At 46.8% G+C, this 23,801-nt stretch overlaps 1 protein-coding gene across 1 annotated transcript in view; it reads right to left on the bottom strand.

The window, feature by feature from the left end:
• Positions 1 to 9,845: 9,845 nt before the first annotated feature.
• Positions 9,846 to 23,801, bottom strand: part of LOC138521776 (uncharacterized) — a 36,303-nt gene continuing 22,347 nt past the window's right edge. Inside the window, exon 2 of the mRNA XM_069634852.1 lies at positions 9,846 to 10,240. The gene's annotated coding sequence lies outside the window, so the exon portion shown is untranslated. The remainder of the gene's footprint in view (positions 10,241 to 23,801) is intronic.

Genomic DNA, 23,801 nt, shown 5'->3' with positions numbered 1-23,801 from the left:
GGACACCCCCATTTTGTTTATTTGCAAACATTTCAGGAATCCGCGAGTGTTCTTAGAACACATTCAACTTGTCAGCCACAACCCCATTCATATTTGCGAACATTTCAGGACACAACGAGTGTTCGACAACGTCTTCAGAACACCCCCATTTTGTGTATTTGCGAACAATTCAGGACACCGCGAGTGTTCTTAGAACATATTCAACTTGACAACGAACAATACGGACAGCGTCCTCAGGACACCCCCATTTTGTTTATTTGCAAACATTTCAGGACACTGCGAGTGTTCTTAGAACAGTTTCAGTTTGCTTGCGAACAAAACTGACACATATTGAGTCCTCAGAACACCCCCCATTCAGTTTATTTAGAACATTTCAGAACACCCGTGATGTCCGCAGACAAATCGAACACAAAAAGAACGTCTAACACATAGAAAACACAACTTTCATCCTATCTCATACACTCCGACCCTCCCCAAACACTCCTACACACCAACACACTCTACTAAATACAGATTTTGAACAAAGTTTCACCGCGCTGTCCGTGGACGACCGCGAATCCAAGATGGCGGGCGCTACCGAAAATCTGACGCGCTTCACGCTCCATGCCATCCAATCAGCGAACACGTTGCATGTCCGCGAACATTACGCAAGCCGATTGGCCAATCAGGACACTGTCCGCGGAGCGAACAGGGAAGTCCGTCCGCGGACCGAAGACAGATATCACAAATGTACCTACTTTTGGTCATTTTAAAAAAAAACTACTGGATGGATTTTCACAAAATTTGCAAAAGCACCCTTTCAGGACCAAGCCGCTGCTCCTGGTCCAAATTTGGTGAAAATCCGTCCAGCGGTTTGGGCTGTAGACGCGAGCAAAAATGTTTTCCCTTTCAGTCTATGGGAAGAAAAAAAGTTTTGGGACCCCCCTATAACTTTGCCCCCTCTGGACGAATCCTCACCAAATTCAGAGTGACCCAAATACTTTTTTTGCAAAGTTTGGTGAGGATCTGTCCAGGGAGAGCGAAGTTATAAGCCGCCCAAAAAGTGCTCTTCCTATGGAAACAGCAACTTAACCATAACTACATGGCCACTACCGTGGCCATGTAATATATATATATAGCCCTTCCACCAAAGCACTTTACACAGCACATATATGCATACAATATCACCCAACTGAAGAACTTACTCATGTATCGCCCTCGAAAGGATGAGTTGGCCTTGCCAGGATTCGAACCTGCAGATCACAGCAGCAAGAGCTCAACCCGCTGAGCTATCTCAACAGCTATATACATCAAGCACTCCACCCAGACAACTGGGGGCGACAGGGATGAAGGAGGACACCCGTAGCTTAGCATGGCGTGTGCGCATCATAATGCAGTGCGCTGCTGTGGGAGGAGTAGTTACTCCGGGCCACTTGGTCTTTAGTACTAAACAGCATTAGGTACTTTTCTGTCTGCGATAACCCCAAGTGGTAGCAGAGTTTTTACTGTGTGACCTGGTACAGTGGCAGGGCTGACATCCACAACATATAGAATTATATATGTGTAGCTATCAACTACAGAGATATATTCCACCGAGAGGGTCTCAGTGACATATGTTATGTTATGTTATGTTACTTGGCATTTATATAGCGCCTTATGTATCATTGGTATGACCTCAAATCGCTGGTAGGTTGAACGCCCTTGGGAACCACAGTTCAAGTCAGTAGAGAGAGAGAGAGAGTTGAATGGTGCGTGGGCGCACCGGATATGTGTGCAGCTGGTGTGCTTGATGGCTGGTAGCTGCCTCATAGCGGTAGGTGTGGTGCTGAGGAAATCAGTTGGATGTGTTCAGTCAGGAGGATGGACATCCAGACTGAGTTCTGGCTGCGTTAGGCCTGAGGAGACGCCTAAGCTAGCAGTATTTGATCAACTAGCTGTGTTTTATTAGGATGATGGGTTCGTGGGGTCATGTTAGTATGAGAACAGATATACCGAATGTGTCATAGTATAGCTGTGTTCTAGTTGAATGATGGTGTATAGGAGAGAGTAAGCATAGTAGTGTGATATGGTGATTATCAGTCAAGCGCCTGCAACCAAGCACAAGAGCAGGACAGGGGGCGTACATAGCGGCATACATAAATATATAAAGCGACAGGATGGAAAAGAAAAACATGTGATACGGATAACATGGGGATACAGGTACATAGCGTATGCATGGCATAAAAATGAGATTTGGAGATATGTCGAGGTATATCCACTCCATCCACTCTGTCCTTTCCATCCACTCTATCCTTTCCTTCCACTCCCTCCACCTGTTCCACCTGTTGCATCCACTTTACCCACTCCATCTGTTCCATCCATCTCATCCGTTCCATCCATTCCATCCACTCAATCAGTTCCACCCATTCCATTCATTCCATCCACTCAATCAGTTCCATTCATTCCATCTGCTCCATTCATTCCATCAACTCCAATTCATTCCATTTGTTCCATCAATTTCCATCTTTTCCATCCTTTCCATCAACTCCATTTTTTCCATTAACTCCGTCCTTTTCATCCACTCCATCTTTTCCATCCACTCCATCTTTCCCGTCCACTCCATCTATTCAGTTTATGCCATCCATTCTTTCCACTTCATCAATTCCATCTGTTCCATCCACTCCATCCTTTTCCTTCATGCCATCTTTTCCATCAACTGCATTTTTTTTCCATCCACTTCATTCTTTGCATCCGTTCTATCCATTCCATCCGCTCATCTGTTCCATCTGTTCCATCGATTCATCCTTTCTAACCTTTCGATCGTTTCCATCCTTTCTGTCTTTTCCCTTCTTATTCCCTCTTTTCCATCCAGTCTATCCACTCTATCAACTCTGTCATTTATCTACTCTATCTTTTCCATCCACTCCATACACTCCGATCTGTTCTATTTATCTTTTCTATCCACTTCATCCGTTCCATCCACTTCATCCGTTCCAGCGACTTCATCCGTTCCAGCGACTTCATCCGTTCCATCCATTTCATCCGTCCCTTCCACTACATCCATTCCATTCATTACATCCGCTCCATCCACTACATCTGTTCCATGCACTGTAGATGGGATTACCTGTTCAAAACCCCATCTCCTCATGTGATAACTTGTCCTCGGACCATTATTCTAGAAAATGATCGTAAGAAAAGTTGGCAGAGATACTGGATAGTGTACAGTCTTCAAGAGGCAATGTTTAGTTACAGGCATCAGTTGAGGATGATACAGCTAATGTATTAGTAAGCATGAAATTGGTGACTTATCTCCGAAAGGTGTAGGCACTCTGATAATTCCAAGCTTACTGACTGTGTAAGGTGGCAGGCGGGGTCACATAATGATGCCCCATGGTTTGATGTGGACTGCCATAGAGCTAGGTTCGCCCTGTGGTTAGCTTCTAGATAAAGAAATGGCACAGCTGGGACCAGGCACATGGCCAGGTGTGAATATAAAAAACTCCTGAGCCTAAAGAGAAAACTGTTTTACGAAGCTCAGTGGGAAAGACTGGAGGCATCTATATGCGATATAGATATAAAGGGCCTTTGGAATCTGGTGTCTTGTGATTCAAGGATGACATACAGGACCTTTTATAGTCAATATTTCGAATTCAATTATTTCTAATGCAAAAATGTAGAAAACATTAAGTCGACATTTTTTTTTAGAATGTTAATATTTTTTTTAAAGAAATGTTTAATGGGGGGGTTCCCCCAGACCCCTGGTTTTTTTTACACTTTATTTTACTTACCAAAACCCCCAAAAAAGTATGAAATAAAAAAATTATACATTTTAAAAAAGAAAATGTTGACATAATGTTTTCGACATTTTTGCATTCGAAAAAATGCGTTTGACATACTGACTGGACACTATCCAGGACATGGTTTGTCCTATATCAGACCGTGAATGGACCCAGCATTTTAGGGCCATCATGTTTGAAGACGGTACAGAATCTATTCTGCCGTCTAACGTGGATACTAGCCTTATTTTTTCATATGAAGAGGTGGAGTGTACCATATCCGTAATCAAGATCGGTAAGGCACCAGGTCCGGATGGCATTAGATCAGAGGTATATAAATGGTTCCCAGAATGGTGGTCGCCGGTCTTATTAGCAGTCTTTAACTCAATCGCTGTGTTAATGACTATTAGCCATTCTTGGTCTCAGAGTTTAATTAAACCTATTTTCAAAAAGGGCTCGCAATTAGATCCCTATTGCTACCGCCCTATGTAATTATTAGATAGCATTTCAGAAATGTATAATAACTGTCTGCTGGCCAGGCTTGGGCTGAAGAGAACATACTACCCAGCTATCAGGCCGGATTCAGAAAGGGATTTTTGACATTGGATCATGCTTTTGTTTTCTCAACCATTCTAAATAATGTGCGAAGATAAGAAGGGGCGTGTTATATGTAGATTTCTTGGATCTCGCCAAAGCATTTGATTCTATTGATCGCAGTCTTCTCTGGAATAAACTCGAGACTGGGAGTCCCCACTTCTCTATTACAACTGATTTGACACCAGTGCCTCGGTAAGAGACAATCCAAGAGGAGGCCCTACAAGTGTTCTCTCCACCAATAAAGTTGTGCGCAAGGGTTGCCTATTGGCTCCGCTACGGTTTATAATTTTTCTATCAGACTTTGGGCCTCATTACACGGTAGGCAGTAGGGATTTAATGTTACCGGTAATGGAATACCGCTAACGTTAAATCCCTGTGCTAATTACGTCCCGGCTCACTGCTATTAGCGGCACAGCTAAGTACGGTGTCACTAATAGCGGGCAGTCCACGTGCGCGCGTCCCTCTATCCCGTAAATAACGCCATGCCACTAATAGCACAGCATCACAAGGCGAGCGGACATGCCAATAGTGGCATGGTAAAGCCCCCAAAACCCCTTACCGCCATGGCACTAATACCGCCATCGCGAACCACCCGTTAAGCGAACTGAGCAGTGTTCCCACCTGCCACAGGTGGACACAATCAGCACAGGTGGAGGCAATGGAGACTGTGGCAGCCCAAAAGGAGCACACCACACCCCTTCCCACACCAAGATGGTTCCAATACTTGCAGCATTACATGGGCTGGAGGACATGATTGCAGCGCAGCAGCAACAACAACAGGCAGCACAGAGGAGACGCAGGAGGAGGAGGAGGGCAAGACAGCCACAGCAAGCACCAGCACAGCACCTAATCATACCACAGAGGCACCCACCAATCCCCAGGATCAGAGCCAGTCCATTCAATCTAACCCCAGAGCAGATACACACCCTGTACCGTCTGGACCAGGATACCATCACCAGCATCGTGGACATGATACACAACGACATTGTGAGCCTCATAGACATCAGAACTGCCATCCCCCCACTACTCAAGGTGGTGACTGTGCTCCACTTCCTGGCCACAGGCACCTACCAGCATACAGTGAGCCAGATGCATGGCATCTCAGAACCAGTATTCTCACGCACGCTGAACCAGGTACTCAATGCCCTCCTGAAGCATGCACCTGAACACATATTCATGCCACGGACTGCCCAGGAGATTGCAAACACCAAAGTTGGCTTCTATTCACTGGCAGGCATCCCAAGTTGCATCGGGGCCATCGACTGTACCCATGTGGAATTGGTTGTACCACATCACAATGAAGTAGTCTACCGAAATAGGAAGCAATTCCACTCCATCAATGTCCAAATGGTATGTGATGCCAACAAGGTAATCACACATTGTTGTGCCCGTTTCCCCGGATCAATCCATGATTCCATGGTCCTGCGGAACTCAACTATCCCACGCTACATGGAGCGACAAGCCGGACAACATTTGTGGCTACTTGGTGAGTTGCAGGACAAGTACATGTCAGTGTGATGGGGGGGGGGGAGATACATACTTCAACTGGGTGTGATTGGGGGGGAGAGATACATACTCGAAATGGGTGTAGCTTGTCGTCCGTCGGACGAATGCACATACAGATGTACGCCAATGTCCATCTGGGAAGGCCGTAACGTACTTCAGATGAACGGACATGCAAGTATAAGATACACAACATAGATGACAATCCAGGTCTACAAACCTTATACATCCATCCACATCCACATTGCACAACATTCCATGCCACCAAATACACAAATGTCATACATGCCGTCAAGATAGTCATACAGAATTAGTCCAGCACAATAACAATAATGCAATGTGCCCTTGAAAGCATGCAAAGGGATCACCCCTAGCCATAGCATAGCACCACGCACCCATAGCACCACTGAAGTGATGCCTCTCAGAATGAGAACATCAATGTTGGAATGGCATCACACCAGCAGTGTGGTACCAAATCTGCCTGGGCCCAGGGACACCTGAGACCTGGCCTCACCCAGGACATGTCAATTACTGTTGGAGGCATTCATGGGGCATGTCTACTTGCATGGTCAAGCTCATCTTTGCACATTGCAGTCACACAGACCATCTGTATGTATGCTGTTAATTGTGTACTTCAATCACAATGCAAAGTCCATTTATGTGATATGAACAGGCCGCTCTTGAGTTGAACAGTAACAGGACCCCATTCGTCCCCCCATACAGGTGATGCCGGCTATCCCCTGAAGAGGTGGCTCCTCACCCCTGTACGGAACCCACAGAACAGGCACGAAGAGGAATACTATCGTGCACATACCCGTACCAGCATTGTGATCGAGCAGACTTTTGGCCTATTGAAGACACGGTTTAGGTGCATTAGCAGGTCTGCTGGCGCTCTGTTGTATGGCCATGAGAAGGTGGCCAAGATCACCATGGCATGTGTCATGCTGCACAATATCTGCATCAGACGGAATGCGCCACTGCCCCCTGACGTTGAAATAGAAGCACCTGATGAGGATGATGATGGTGATGAGGACGGAGGTGAAGGGGATGCAGGTCATGCAAGAGGGGATGGCCAGGAGGGAGACAGCATCTGATCAACCAAATATTCTGAGTAACATGGTTTCGTACTGTCACATGGATATGGGTAGTAGTGCATTGGTGTCTGTTTGGAAGCGCACAAATGGACCATGGCGTCAATAAAGTACACATACACAATGAAGAAGTACAAGCCTGTACGGCGGAGGGGGCTTGTCTGCCTCGAACTGGCAGATAAGGATGTTGCAGATTGTCCTGATGGTGGTGGGAATTGGCGGTCCGATGCGTCCGCTATCCGTGTGAGGACCTCCCTGACTCGGATGATCTCCCCACACAGCCTGTCTGTACATGCCTCCATCCCCTCCCTGGAGTGCCTTGCTGTCTCCGTGATGTCTGCCCTGAGACGGGCAGCCTCCTCAACATGCTGCCCAACCAGCACAGTTATTTCTTGTTGCCGCTGGCTGATGCTAGCCAGGTCGAGGGCAGTGTTGGGTCCTGGTGGTGTGGCTTCTGTGGCCTGTGATGGGACCAGGTCAACAGATGAAGCCACCAGGGGGCTACTAAAAGCTCCCATGTTCTCATCGCCAGTGACATTGGACCCAGGTGTGTGCTGAGGTGATGGCTCAGAGGTTCCAGGGGGGGTTGGGGTGTGCATCTCCATGTGGAAGTCGGTGGGGTCCTCTACATCTGATAGTGGGGCAGTGGCTGCCGCCTCTCCTGCTGAACTAGCTGGAGCTGAGGGTGGGCCCTCTGTGGCCGGGATCGGTGGTGGTGGGTTAACCACCAGAGGTGGGGCAGTTGTTGATGGTGTGGCAACTTGTAGCTTGGAAGTGGCGCTCCAACGATGTTTCGCACTCTGCTTCTGGACCTTTCTGCCTTTGCCACATGAGGTTGTGGGGATGTCCTCTGTGTCCAAAGCCCTTTGTTTCTTATGCGCAGGGGGTGCTAGTGATGCACTGCCAGCATCCTCACTGTCTGTATGTGAGCCTGTCGGGGACAAGAAAGGGGATGTTACTGGTTACGGTTCAATGTACTTAATGCAGTATACATCAATGATGCAGTTGTGGGCATTTGGACTACATTGTAAAGGATACAGGTGATGTGTCAGTGATGTGTCAGTGCAGTGGCTCATCCATGCATGGTTGTGTGTGGCACTTGTCTCTGGTGATGTGTGCATGTGTGTGTGTTTGGGGCTGACACTGACATGGGCAGGGTGTGATGCATGTGTGGATGTTTGCCCATCCATGAGGTGATTCTGGGCTCACATTTGAGGGGACCAGTAGATTCACATTGCATGCTTTCATGTGTACACTCACCTCCATCTGAAGTGGTTGCCATGCCATGCTCCATCGTGCCGACTCCCTCTATGCATTCCACGCCAATGAGGTTGGCGCATGTCTCCTCCCATTCTTTAAGTTTTATGGGCGACCCAGATCCACCTGCTGTGGCAATTTGGTGGTTTTCGGCAAGGATGCTTCTCACCCAGAGTCTCAGGTCATCCGACCTCTTTCGGCACTCACGCATATTGCGGGTGGTGGTGCCCACAGCACTGACTTTTAATGCAACCTCATCCCAGATTGCCTTTTTTTTCATGAGAGTCTCCCGCCACATGTCGCAGGCAAAGACCACGGCGGCATTGTCAGCTAGGGTCTGGGTCAGCATTATAAGCTCCTCTGAGGAGAATTTTTCTTTCCGCTGCCGGTCGGTGGTTTTTTTCAATGCCTTGGCCATGTTGAGGGTGTCCCTGATGATTTCCAACTGCAAGCTACTCCAAACAGGACCAGGGGGCGTAGGATGGCAATGGATTGTGTTTGTAAAGATGGCCGGCGTGCTCTTTCCCGTTCCTGTGTGATGACGCTATTTCCGGTTCCGCAATTTAACGATCACCGCTAATAGCGGTGACCGCTATTTGCATGCAGCGTGAGGGCGGAAGTGCTATCTGCACTTTCGTCGAAGGCGGTAAGAGACTTTTTGGGGTCTTTAGCGGCATGGCGGTAGGGTCATTACCGGCATGGCGCTATGCTCATGTCCGCGTACTCGTAATGGTACGCTATTAGCGCCCTCTTGTGAGGGCGGACACGTTAAGAGCGCCATGCCGGTAATTTGAGATTTTTAGCGCACAACGTGTAATGAGGCCCTTCGTCTTCCTTACATTTGTCAGGCCTGTTTCCTCTCTCTTTGAATGGGGTAACCTACCCAACTCTCTCTATGCAGCTGATTATATTACTAGATCTGACCCCAGAGGGACTTGCTAGTAATTTGAATTATGCATCCGATTATTTTAGAGACAATGGTCTAAAATTAAACTTGAAGAAAACTAAGATTGTTATTTTTGGTATTAAAAACAACTTGACTGGTGCATAGATAATGTGAACTTAACTGTGGCTGATTCATGTTGCTACCTGGGAGTTACGTTCTCAAGCAACTGTTTGTGGCCTAATATCAGTTCAAAATCGCCTTAGTACAAGTCTTGGAGAGATTAGGAGATTCTATCAAATGTTCGGTGGGTTCCGATTTGATAAATGTATTTGGGTGCTGGAGGCTAAGATTTACTCAGCCATATTGTATGGTAGTGAGATCTCGGGGAGTGTGAGCTGCATCTCCTTGGATCGCATCTTACCCATTTGCCTGAGAAATCTGCTGGGCATGTCGTCCACCACGCCACGATTTGAATTAGCTTTGAAGTCCAGGGTTCCAAATATTGGTGTCCAGGCTGAACGCAGGAGTATTTTTGTAAAATGACATTATGCTCTGTTGGTGAACCCCAAGATTGTCAATGTGCGGGAAGAATTAGCAAATGCTGCATCATATGCTATCTACCCCTGGTATAAGAAGTGTTCTGTCCTGTGCAGAAAATGGGGTTTTGTCTTTGATGATCTAAGGGGTGGCTGGATTACAAAATGCTATTTGTCCATAAAAGAGAGAGAGAGGTATAGGGAAAGCATGGTATCACAAGTATGACACTGACACAATGGATACGATTTGTAAAACCTTTATTGACAACGTTGGGGTTGGAGAAACTCCTATTCCGCCCTACAACTAAAATGGGAGTAGTCTCGACCATCAAACGATAAACAAAACAGTCCTAGTGGATCAAATCACAATGGACCATGCTAACAAAATTCTAATGCCTGTTCTATCTCTTGTACAAAAAGTGTAAAAAGGAGAAATGTATACAAAGGAAAAATCAGTGTCAAAAGAATAATAGGTAGTTGAAGCAGCTCTCCTCCTCACGTTAAACCTCACAGAGTAAGTTTGTCCTTGTAGGCAGGCAGGATGACACACTCTGGCTCGGTTTCTAACACTCTAAGCAGTTCCAAACCATGGATCGAGGACCGCCTGGCTTTCCACATTAAAGTCTTGTTCTTCATCTGAAAGACAATGACCGCGATGCTTGAGTTATCTGTAATCTTAAAGGAACAGCTCCTATCGAACACATAGGTCCACCACCCTCCGCTCCCCAATTAACCTGAGACTGGTGATCTGATGCCCCTCACCCCGTTACCTCCCCTGGTTGTTTGTAGATCGATTGCTGCTAAATTCCCTGCCTTCCCCCTCCCCATAGATAGCTCACCCTCCAACCCCATTCTATCGCTGCTTCCCTCACCGTTTCCTTCCCACTATGGCTTGTAAGCATACTAATACGGATAATAGTAATAATACTAATACTAATAATAGTAAGAATACTAATAATAGTAATACTACTAACACTAATTATAGTAATAAAATGAATATTAATAATAGTAATGATAATAGTAATAATATAAATATGAATAGTAATGATACTAACACTAATAATAGTAATACTACTAATACTAATAATAATAATACTACAAACACTAATAATAGTTACAATACTAATATTAATAATAGTAATAATACAAATACTAAAAGTAATAATACTAACACTGATAATAGTAATAATACTAATAATAGTAATACTATGCATAGTAATAATAGTAATAATAGTAATACTAAGAATAGTAATACTAATAATAGTAACACTACTAATAGTAATAATACTAATACTAGTAATAATATTAATATAAATAATAGTAATACTAATAATAGTAATAATACTAATACTAATAATAATACTAATAATAGTAATAATACTAATAATACTAATGGCACTTAGAACTCTGAGGTGGATCACAGCCCATAGTTGAAAGCTAACCAGCTATACGTCATGCGGTGTATGATCCACCCTGCACCCTTTGTCACCCCTGCACTGCCCACATTGCAAGGGTGACAGATGGGAGCCACGAGGGAACTAAACACAACGTAACAAATGGCAGGTCCCCTCACCCACAGCAACAGAAAAGGGTGGAAATCCAGCATCCCCCGGCTGTGATGTCACAGCCATTGATTATGAATTCCATAATCCTCTGCCATGACATCAAAGTAGGAAGATACACGGACGCATTTGCTAATGGCCACCCATGAGGGCATTACACGAAAGGTACAGATGCATGGTTCCATTTCCCTGTTGTCATTGGGAGGCTCGGGGGACCTAGACCTGTGAGTGGATATATATTTATATCCTTTAAATATATCCTATGTAAGGTTTGTCCGCTGTCGCGTATAACTCGCAGTCCGCGACATCTGAGTGAGGGCATGTCTGGGTATGACTGCATATAAAAGCAGTGTCCCAGAATGCACGCTGCACACTGTTTCAATTTAAGGTGATGCATAGATATTAGGTTACCCTATAACTTTGCTGTTTAACACATCCAGAATTGGGCAACAGGTACCCCTAGTGTGGTGGAATGTGGACCTTCGTCAATGTATGGCCGGCCTGCCCTGTATTGTTTACCAATGATGACTTTTCAGAAGGACCCCCACAGCTAAACATAGCTTTCCTGCTTAACTGTCTTGCGTTTAAATAAAAAGAGCCGCGCAATGGTGGAATTCGTTTAATTGTGGTTGATGCCTCTGCACTGCCAGACTATGTAATTAGTTAAAGAAATCTTGTCATATACTCAATGGCGCAGAGAGAACTTGGTTTTCTGCAGCGAGTTGACCTAGAGGCTGGTGCCATGTAAACTTAATAAAAACACATTTTTGGATTACACAAAAAGATCTGGGAGCCCGTATACAGAGAACGAACATGGCCAAATAACTTGTTCTATGGGAAGGTGCCCACTCGGGATGGTCAACAACCACATTTGAGCTCACTTTACCTTTCACAGAGGAGAAATATCCATTTGCATATCAGTCTGGTACCACCCACTGAGGCAGTCCAGCACCAAAATGTTAGGCAATTCTCCTCTGAACAAGAGTACCAACAGCAACCCCATACACATGTTTTGGCCTAGTCGAGCCTCATCAGTGAGGTGGAGCTGTGCCTCTCTAAGAATAGTGAGCAAGGGGTCCACGTCTGGATTACCCTCAGTGAGAAAGGGGTCCACGTCTGGATTACCCTGGGTAACTTCGGGTGAAACCCCACGTTCCTAAAAATACACAAAAAGGTCTGGGAGCCCCTCTACTGAGAACAAACATGGCCACTCGGGGGAGTCTACAACCACGTTTTAGCTCACTGTACCTTTCACAGAAGGATTCAGTGAGCTAAAACGTGGTTGTAGACTCTCCTCAGTGGAATAAATTCCATCTAAGAGGTTATTTGAACCATGTTCGTCCTCAGTAGAGGGGCTCCCACACTCCTGTTACATTTTTATATTACATGAATTTATATGATATGATAAGTCATTTATAATGCGCCTATACACAAGTGTTTCTAGGCGCGACAAGACAAGGGAGGGAAAACAGAGGGAGGACAAGACAAACGATCTTACTAGGCCTTGTGTCACTCAGATCGTGTGAGAACGAGAAGTGCAAGGGGAAAGAAAGGGGGAAGTGCAAGGGAGAGGGGAGGGGAAAACAGGGCAGCAATGCTCCGAGTAAGAGCAGCCAGGCCAGCACGGATCTGGGTAGTGCAAGGAGAACAAGGGACTGTACGGTTACAGATACAGCCCCTAAGTGTGTGGTAGGCCCAGAGGCAGTGCAAGGGTGACTGATCAAGAAAGTGCCTGATACCCAATTAGACTCTCAGGGTAGCCAAGCAACCAGTCGGTACAGCTGACAAGTAGGTCAGGTATGTCAGCAGGGGAGGCAGAGAGAGAAAGCAGAGGAGAAGAGGAAAGTGTTGAGCTGCTTTCGTAACTTCAGGTGGTGTGGCTCAAGTAGGAGATGGGCAGGGAGGCCCCTGCAGCGGAGAGAGATCTAACCCCACTCTCTGCCTGGAGAAGCATCTAACCCTTAGGGAGTTGGAGGTAGCTGAGCCAAGGGCTCAAGAAGGAAGGTATTTTGGAAGAGAGTGTTGGATGTAGTGTGGGCCCGGCCGCACAAAGCCTTGTGGACAATGCAGATGGTCTTGAAATTAATCCTTGCAGCCACCTGAAGCCAGTAGAGAGATTTCAGGGCTGGAGAGATGCGGTTCCTGGGCTTGAAGCTAAGCATAAGACATGCGGTCCCATTCTGGATTAGCTGGACAGAGAGTAGAGGGAGGCAGGTTGAGAAAGAGGCTGTTGCAGTAGTTCAGCCTAGAGAGAACCAAGGCTCTGCAGACAGTGAGCTTCTGGGGGAAAATGAGAAAAGGAAGAGTCCCTTTGAGGAGGTGCAGCTGGTAGTGGGACTTCTTGGCGACGTCCAGGAAGTGAGGAGAGAGAGAGTGGAGTCGAAGAAGACACCAAGGTTTTTTGCCTCACAGGAAGGCAAAGGAAGAGGGCCCAGCCGGCCAGAGTGAGAGAGGGAAAGCAGAGGCAGGGGTCCCAATGAGAAGGATCTTCGGCTTACTGCCATTAAGGCAGACATCATTGGAGGTGCACCAGTCCTGAATCGCAGATAGACAGCCAGGAATGAGCGAGAGGAGGCTGAGTGGAGCCTGAAGGAGAGCTGAGTGTCATCCGCATCACACTGAAAGGTAGAGGAGAAGGTAGAGATCAGGTGGGCCAAGGGGGCCAAGTAGAGGTTGAAAAAACAGGGTGAGAGGATAGAGTCTTGGGGAACGCCACAGGTAGAGAGGTGGCATAGAGAAAGGGACCAAGTTGGACCTGGGAGGGGCGATCTAAGAGGAAGAAGATCAGGCACTCCAGGGCCTGATCCGTGATGCCCAGGTTCTCACGGAGTCAGTGGATCATGATGGCATGGTTTACCGTGTCGAAAGCAGAGGAAAGGTCAAGGAGGATGAGGACAGAAGGCATGCTGGAAATGAAATCAAGGTTAGAGAGCAGATCTTCACAGGTGTTCAGGAGAGCAGTTTCTGTGCTTCTGGCAGCTCTGAAGCCAGACTGATGGTCATGGAGATAACCAGCAGATTCAGTGTGGCGAGTAAGCTTGGAGATGGGCAGCTTTTCCAAGAGTTTGCCCAGGAAAGTGGTGATGGAGATTGGGCGATAGTTTGCCAGGCATGTAGGATCGGCAGACGGCTTCTTGAGGAGGGGTGCACAAGGGGGTGCTTGAGGGGAGAGGGGAAAGTTCAAGGGGCAAAAGAGTGATTACAGAAATCGGCCAAGGCTGGAGTGAGGGTGTCAATATAAATTAATCTTCTCATTTTATGACTCCCAAAACTTCGGTGGATGGAAGTTAACTTTGAGGGTTGAGCAGAATATATACATTAGCCGAGAATTAACACAACAAACTGTGCAGTCGAGTTGTACATGCTAATGCGATCATTGCATCTTGAATTTGAGGACTTCAAATTAGCCTGTGATGGACAATGCATTGGGGAGTGTGTAAGGGCACTTAGAGGTGTTCGACCGTCGAGTGATCACAAACTGTCCCACTGTAGCAGAACAGCAGAACTGTCCAATCCTCTCCTCCTCATGCTAAACATTTCGGGAAAAGAGCTTCCCCGCATCTGCTTTTTTCAGAATATCTATATCAGACGGCTGGTGTGCAGAGCCCAGCTTGGTGTTCAAGTCTCTGGATTGGCAGCATAGCTGCATTCCAAAGGGCAAGTTGTGGGATAGTTTCAATAGATTCTCCAAGTTCACCCAAGTGCTGGAACTTCCCTTGGTTCCATTATTGCCCCTGATCACGAAGATAATGCGTTTGGTATTTGGTGCAACTTATCAAAGAGTTTAATCTGCAGTGTTCATAGGGATGGCTGTAAAGGTTCAAAGAAGAGACCCAAACAAGCATGGCACCTTGATGGCCTTTCATGAATCGCTTCAACAGAAAGGTAGGCAAAAGGAAAGCAGAATGACGAGTTCCTGCCAGCCAGCGAGTCTCTCTATCATCAGGGCAATAGATGAAGCATTATATACTGGGAGTTTTGGGCCCCAAAGACTGAATTAAAGGCAAAGCGTAGCAAGGCCATTTAAATGAGGTTTACGGGATGATAACTCCATATATGACCTTGTAGCTAGGTCTATAAAGCTATTATGAACTGCTCAAAGTTGGGATTATGGTGGAGGGGGGGCAATGTACCTGGAGTGGTTGCTGGGAACTGGTTTGTAGGTAAAAATGTGATGCGGATGGAGGGGATGGGTGGGGCTAAGTAAACAGCCGGGTGATAGGAGGAGAATCCTGGGCATGTCCCAGTGAATATTGAGCCGCCAGCAGGCAGAGCCATCCGCCACCAACCCCATTAAGGTAAGGCGTGTGGGCTTAAGGGGAGAGGGTTTCTGTCCCCCGGCCACATCTGTGAGTTGCAGCCCGGGTGAGAAGGGGAGTGGTGCGGGTTGTGGGGCCGTCAATGCAGCACTCCCGTGGTGAGAGGAGTGCCATCCTGAGACTCCTGCCGGTGGCGGTCACTGGGGGAGTCATGCAGCCTCCCTCTCAATGGCCAATTTCTGGGTCTTTTACTGGATTTGTGGGCCATACTGGTTTGTATGCCCCAGAAATTGGCCAGTGTGGGGATGGAGTCGCTCCCAAGGTTATAATCACCAATGTAGTTGAATATTCCAAGGATCCTGTTGGCATTCTGGATCCCCACCTCCAGTACCAGTGCCAGTTTGGCACCTACTACATTTATCCCTTGCCAGTTTCTTGGCTCCGGCTCTCCTGGTCCTCCCCGCCATTGCTCTTTCATTGTTTTCATGTGTGGGTTTTCCTCTGCAGGCCTTGCATTTTGCATTTTCTCCTGTTCTGGGAATATTTGTATATATCTGCGCTACCACTGCAGCGTCCCCGTGTCACCTGCACAGTGGCCGTATGCCAATGTTTTTTCTCCGTGAGTGGATAGTATCTATTTTAGTTTGCATGGCAATGGCCTAGTGATATGCATGTGAACATCAAGAATTTGACCCATCACCACAAGCTTTGCCACTACAATATCAAAGAGCGTAGAAACAAATAATTAGCTGCTCAATTGCCATACAAAAGCATCAAAATATCATCCATATGCATTAACAAACACTAGCAAAGTTATGGAGGGTTTTAAAGGACTTGAAAAATACCTTTCACCTAAAATGTGAAAGCAGAATAATTCTTTTGAGCCAAGTCGCACATGCCAGAGTGGTACCTAGAAACCATCGCTGGAAGTTCATCACCAATTCTGAGCCAAGTCAGCAAGGCATTGTGGTTATGCAAATTAGCCCAAAAGCAAGCCTTTGGCTCCAGAATATTGTCTCTGTCCAGCGATGGTTACTAGGTGGCTATTTAAACTTTTCCAATATGGCGCCCAGCGTTTCCGTGGAGACGGATACCGCGCCACACGCTCGCAACTAGGTCTCGCGTCACGCTATTGCGATGGCAGGTACGCTACATTTTCCTACCGTCTGACATTAGGGACCATCCTTATACTACCCATGTCCACTCTCACTGTATGTTCTCTTCTCCTCTCGACAGTTTCGCTTCCACTGCCTTCCATGAGCAGCCTCCAAACCATTGTCATGGGTAGTGATTTTACAACTTTGCACCGTTGAATCGGGCACGTCCAGACCTCGGTCCATACCATGCTTTCCCCACACGATCGATCGGCTATTGTTCAACGTCCTGTTTTTATGAGCAAATTTCTTGGTTATCTCCCTTTATACCTTTTGTCTAGGCTAACGCAATAGTTACCTCCAAGACCGTTCCCTATTTCGCCTGTTACCTTCGTTCTCTGCATTCGATACACCTGTGCTTGGCACACCATGCACCTTTATGTGAGAGAGTACACCACTTCCCATTCTCTGAAGTGTTTTGGACACCCTAGTGTTTTCATCACCATTAACCCCCTTTCTATTGACTATATTTCTCTAATATACTCCTCCACTATATCTTTCTATTTAACTTTTACTGGAGGACCCCCCCTAGGGTGTCCATACTTGATACATCCAGCTGCACTATACTCTTTTCCATGCGAACAGCTAGTACACGCCCTAGGGTGTTTTTTGATACTGGTTTCTTTTTAATAAAGATATTTCACTCCTAGATCATGTGATGTTCCTGATATTCTGGTCTTTAAATTCGGTTATTACACTGTATCTTTTCGATTGCACCCTCCAATTGGATATGAATAACGAGACTACCATAATGGCCATTGCCGGTGCCCTCCAAGGACATTGGAATTTTGAGTGACTTTAGCTGACACTCAACATAAGGTATTCTCTCCTTTGAATTTAATGCGATTCAACTTCACGGGTTTATCTAGGATGGCTCCTTGTTGAAAACTTGACAACATATCTATAGGAATATCTTTCACTCTTGTGCTTCCTTTTTTGAAAACATTTTTTGGGAGATGGGTGATGAAGGTTTTTGAAGTCAATTTTCAGCAGCGATGGGACCGTGGATCATTGGGTGATATGTATTGCTCAGAAGTTGACCTAATCCTCAATGTACTTAAAAATGGTAAACAAACTTTAGGCATGAATTTTGGTTATTTTGAACTAATGCAAATGTACCAATCATACTGTTAAGAGTATTCAATCATCTACCGAGATGAACAAGTTATCAATTTATCATTGTATATTTATTGTGATGATGGTATGACCTACTACTTTCTCTGATTGAGTTTTTGACACGGCTTTTCTATGTAATTTTCTCTCAACAGTCCATTAAGGCTCTTTGAAGAAGAGGAAAGATTCCTCGAAACGCGTCAGCCATAGAGAAGGGACTTACACCTTTTGCTTTGCTTTGTACATTAATTTCATGTTTGTAAATCTAAGAATATATATTTTTTCATGAAAACTGGCTTGTCATGAAATCTTCACTTAATCAACATGATTACTGTAACCTAAACTAAGTCTCTTAAAATAAGACAAATGGGTTTTAGCAGCACTAGATAGTGTGCAGGGGACGGGAGGATTCCTATGTTCAATCTTCTTCTTCTTCTCAATTATATGGAGTGGTTTTGTGCCAAAATCACAGTTCCTCCCCCGCACCTGTATCCCATTAGAAGGAACTCTAGATACCTTTAAATCGGCATTTGATACATTTGGTGTGCACCAGTATTTCCCGTTTTATGTGCACAGACTGCACCGTTGCACCTTGACTATGCGAGTTATGATCAAAGAACACAACTCCTGCCACGTGCACAGACTATAGAGTTGCCCTTTGGCTAAGAGAATAAAATCAAGGAACGCCACTCCTGCCACGTGCACAGACTATAGAGTTGCCCCTTGGCTAAGAGAATAAAATCAAGGAACGCCACTCCTGCCACGTGCACAGACTATAGAGTTGCCCCTTGGCTAAGAGAATAAAATCAAGGAACGCCACTCCTGCCACGTGCACAGACTATAGAGTTGCCCCTTGGCTAAGAGAATAAAATCAAGAAACGCCACTCCTGCCACGTGCACAGACTGTACAGCTGCCTCTTGACTAAGAGAGTACATTTATTTTTATTTTATTTAGTATTTATAATGCGCCTATACACAAGTGTTTTAAAGCATGTCACGAAGAAAGAAAAAAAAGCAGACACACACCTGTTGCAATGCCACCCTGCCCCCACTAAGTCATGAAGCTCAATGGTACTGCAAAGAGTAACTCACAAACATCTGTTGCAGCAGTGCCCACTCTATAAACACAGTCCGCCTGACCCCCTGCTAAGCTCCCTCTGCACAGGCCACAGCCTTGCATGCCCCAGGCCCCACCAAGCTTCCTCAGGGTGCAGGAGCACAGCCTCAGCTCCCTATGCACAGGCCACAGCCTTGCATACCCCAGGCCCCACCAAGCTCCCTCAGGGTGCAGGAGGACAGCCACAGCTCCCTCTGCACAGGCCACAGCCTTGCATACCCGAGCCCCCACCAAGCTCCCTCAGGGTGCAGGAGGACAGCCACAGCTCCCCCTGCACAGGCCACAGCCTTGCATATCCCAGGCCCCACCAAACTCCCTCAGGGTGCAGGAGGACAGCCTCAGCTCCCTCTGCACAGGCCACAGCCTTGAATACCCCAGGTTCCATCAAACTCCCCTCAGAGTGCAGGAGGACACCCTCAGCTCCCTCTGCACAGGCCACAGCCTTGCATACCCCAGGCCCCAGCAATCTCCCTCAGGGTCCAGGAAGACAGCCTCACTTCCCTCTGCCTCATGCCAAAGCTTTGCCTACCACGGGCCCCACCAAACTCCCTCAGGGTCCAGGAGGACAACCTCAGCTCCCTCTGCACAGGCCACAGCCTTGCATATCCCGGGCCCCACCAAACTCCCTCAGGGTCCTGGAGGACAGCCTCAACTCCCTCTGCCTCATGCCACAGCCTTGCATACCCCAGGCCCCACCAAACTCCCTCAGGGTGCAGGTGGACAGATACAGCTCCCTCCGCACAGGCCACAGCCTTGCATATCCCAGGCCCCACCAAACTACCTCAGGGTCCAGGAGGACAGCCTTAGCCCCCCTGCCTCAGGCCCACAACATTACAACTGTTCTACCACTGCATGGCAGGGCACAGCTGTTTAAACATGTTTCACAATTCCTTCAAGTCGTGGTGAAGGGATGAGCTTGCCTACAAAGTTACATACAATGGGGGGAGGAAGAGAGGTATAAAAGAGATTAAACAGTGAATACAAACTGCATCCAAAACAGCAGAAGAAAGGAATAGAGTGGCAGAGCAAGCCCGAAGAAGGTGAATCTCTGGCAAGCCTAAAGGTGGCATTCAGGAAGTATGGGGAGCACATCAGTGGCATACCCGATAATGGGGGCACCTTATGCCAGGCAAAATATAGGAGACTCGAAGGAGATAGGTACAAAAATACAGCAAGTGCTGTCATGCTGTCATGCTAGAATCCCTTCTCCTTGGGTGGATATGCCCATGAAAATCAACAAAAAGCCCTATTTCTAAACTATGCCAGTCCCTCAAGGAAGAACTCTATTGGCCCTGTCAGCAGCTGCCCCTAAGTCACAAGCACAAGCTTTTCAAGAAAATAAAAACATTTTTTTTTCTTTTTAACATAAATCTTTTTAGTTTAGCTTATGTGTCGGGGCCTATTCCTCCCTGCTATCCCTATTAGATAGGCAGCACTCCAGCATGACCTGGGGGCAGCTTATGATTTCTATGGGCAGATCCACCCGTTGTTGTGATATAAGGTCTACTTAACCCCAGTGTTTCTGGTGGGGGAATTACAGAGAATACTTGACCTGCTGTGAATTAGGAATTAGGAAACCTTTCTCTGACATTTCCAAGACATGTCTTGCATATAAGGCCAGAATGCATTACATCAATCACACACCCATGACACCTGTAGCCCCACAGGCAGACTATCACCAAGATAATGTCAGATATTCTAATTATCCTCTACCTCCAAAGGGAGCAGAAACAAATGAATATCCTGCCTGATAGATGGTCCGATTGCACAGCGAGTACAGCGCTCGCTTTGACAGCTATGCTGAGCCTGCTGACGCAGGTTCGAATCCCGCCAGGGGCAAACTCAGCCTTTCATCCTTCTGAGGTCGATAAATGAGCACCACAGCGCTCCGATGCCTGAGGGTTTGTAGCGCTATATAAATGCTAAATTATTATCATATCCGTGATATTTTTTGGGGGGAAAACACGAAATGACTGAAAAACGAAAATTAGGTTCAGTTTTTTAACTTTTTTATCATGAAGGGGTGTCCCCCCGCTCCCACCTCATCCCCCTAGCCTAACTCATACCCTTACCTCACCCCCACCTATTATTTACCATACATATACTAAAATACCTACTATTTTCAGTCAAATAAATTCGGTCATTTCTCATTCTGTATTTTTGCATTAGGTCATTTGTACGGATTCTGAAACAAAGCACCCTCCTGGATATGGACCTCACTGTTTTCAAACACTGAGACATCTATCACATGGTGCCCTACATTATAAGCAAAACCAAAAATCAAACCAGGATATGGGCAATTGCACCTTTCAAACACAGCTGAAGCAAATACATTCAAGGTGTAATTCCACAAGTGGAAGAAATGCTATGAACAACAACTCCAGTTGCCGAATCCTACAAACAGATGCATAAAATAGTCTAGACCAATGAAGCCATGAGAGTAAAACTGTTTTGTTATGGAAACTCCTCAACAAAATCAACTAAGATAAAATGTCTCAACATCCAGGACAGAGCTTGCAGTTATAGTGATCAGAGATCAAGCGTAATACCTGGTACGACACCGATTTTGCAGCCCTGAAATGCAGGTGCAGAGCTGCGGAACGGAAGAGGCAAACTTCAGTCTCACCCTCTGACAAACTGGCCTGCCGCCTGCTCCAAAGGCAATGCAGACTCTCTATCCGTGCCAAGAAAAGGGCCCACACTCAGGCACGGTATCTGGTGCATCCAACAACACGGGTGAACTCTTTAAAATCTCCATGCAAGTCTCCTCTTTCCCACTTCCATCCCAAGCCCTCTACAATGCACTGGCCACTCACTTCACCACTAAAACCCTGGACATCTTGAGCACTCTTGCTACCCTCCCATCCAACCTGTATCTCACTCCCTTGCCTCCTATGGCTTCTCTCCCCCCTTCTTCCTCTCTCTCCTCCTTCTCCCCTGTCACACCTGAAGAAGTCACCAGAGTTGTCCGCTGCATGAAGGTATCCTCCAAACAGGTTTCCCCTTGCTCCTCACGAACCATCAATGACAACATTAGCTCCCTTGCCCCCACACTTGCGGATCTCTGCAACCACTCTTCTGCCACTGGATCTTTCCCCTCCTCCCTCAAGCACTCCCTTGTGCACGCCCTCCTGAAAAAAACTTGAGCAGACCCTACATGTCCAGCCAACTACTGTCCCATTTCTATCACCCCCTTCTTAGGGAAACTGCTGTAAAAGCTGGCCTTTCCACAACCTACCTCACACACTGAACTTGTTGGTGGTCTCCGCAACCATCAATCTGGATTTTGAGCATCCAGAGGCATGGAAACTGCTCTTTTGAACACCTGTGAAGAACTGCTTGCATCTCTGGACTCTAACTCTCTAGCTGTCCTCATCCTACTCAATCTCTCCTCTGCCTTTGACAACCATGCTAACCTCATAAAGAGGCTCCATGATACCCTGGGTATCTCAGAGAGGGCACTGGACTGGCTAACCTCCTTCCTAACTGACTGTTCATCCCAGGTTATTCTGGGCACCATTTCCTCACCTACCTCTTTCTCCACCTGTGGGGTCCCCCAGGGCTCTAACCTCTACCCCTGGCTCTTTAACACTTATCTTGCTCAGCTGGCACTCCTCATTCCTTCTTCTTCACCAATTTCCAGTGTTACACAGATGACACACAACTCTTCTTCAAACTTCCTGTTGACCCTCTTGCATCTTCCATCATCCCTGATTGCCTATCTGCCATGCAGTCTTAATCCACCAACGATCTCTGCTTCAATGCCAGCAAGACTGAGATCCTTCCCATTGGGACCCCTGCTCCCTCTTTCTTCCCCTCAATCTGGCCATCCTCTATGGGTTCTCCCCCTGCTCCTTTTTCTGAAGCCAGATACCTTGGAGTCATCTTCGTCTCCTCTCTCTCCTTCCTCCCTCACACTTGGATGTATACGTTTTGGCCATGGCACAATTGGTCGCGGCCGACGGCTGTCAAGCCAATTTGGCCATGGCCAAAACCGCCCTGTTTAAAATCCCCCAACCACCCCAACATACCCCCCACACACCCCCTACTTACCTTTTCACCCTCCAGGCCTTTACTGACTTTGCAGCGTTGGATCCATCCCTCCTACCTGGGTCGGATCCAACACTACAGGGGCCGCTTTTCATGTTTATGTTATTTTTTTGTCCCCACCTCCATAACTCTGAAGCCCCCCGCTACCCCCAAAGGCAATCACTACCAAACACGGAGAGCGGGAGACACCCCTGCAACTCCCGCTCCCCATGTTTGGTAGTGGTTAGCCAAATTGGTCATTTCGAAACGACCAGATGGTACTGGCCGAATTCAGCCAATTGTACCATTCGGTCAATTCGAAACGGCCAATTTGGGTAATACCTCACACTCAGGACAACGCCAAGATGTCTCACTTTCAACTCTTCCTTCTCAAAGAAATTCTCCCTTTTCTCACTTTCCCTCAGAAGCTCAAAGTTACCCGAGACCTGGTTCTCTCTAGGCTTAGCTACTGCAATAGCCTCCTCCTGAATCTGCCTGCTTCCACTCTGCAACCCCTCCAGCTAATCCTGAATAGGGCAGCAAGACTTATCCTTGGCCTTAAGCCCAGGGACCGCATCTCTCCTGCTCTATTAATTCTTCACTGGCTCCCTATTGCTGCACAGATCAAATTAAAGTCCTTCTGAATCACCCACAAGGCTGTCTGGGGCCAGGGACCATGCTATCTGCAACTTTCTCTTGCTAAATACTCTCCCTCTAGACCTCTACGCTCTTCTTGCACCAACTCTTTGTGTGTAAAGCATTTAGCAAAACAGAGGTCGGAGGCTGATCTCTTTCTTCAGCTGGCTCCCTCTTATGGAACAGCCTTCTCCTTCCTCTTCGTCTTGAGTAGGACTTCCTCAAATTCCAGAAGCTCCTCAAGACATTCCTATTCACTTCCTCCTTCCCTTCTTCCTTCCTCTGCTAATCTCACAGTCTGTGATTGGTCACCAGGGCCCTTATGTA

This window comes from Ambystoma mexicanum, chromosome 13 (assembly GCF_040938575.1).
Source record: "Ambystoma mexicanum isolate Mex_15411 chromosome 13, UKY_AmexF1_1, whole genome shotgun sequence".
Lineage (NCBI taxonomy): Eukaryota > Metazoa > Chordata > Amphibia > Caudata > Ambystomatidae > Ambystoma > Ambystoma mexicanum.
Note: the sequence above shows the minus strand (reverse complement) of the source record. Positions and strands in the feature narration are given on the sequence as shown.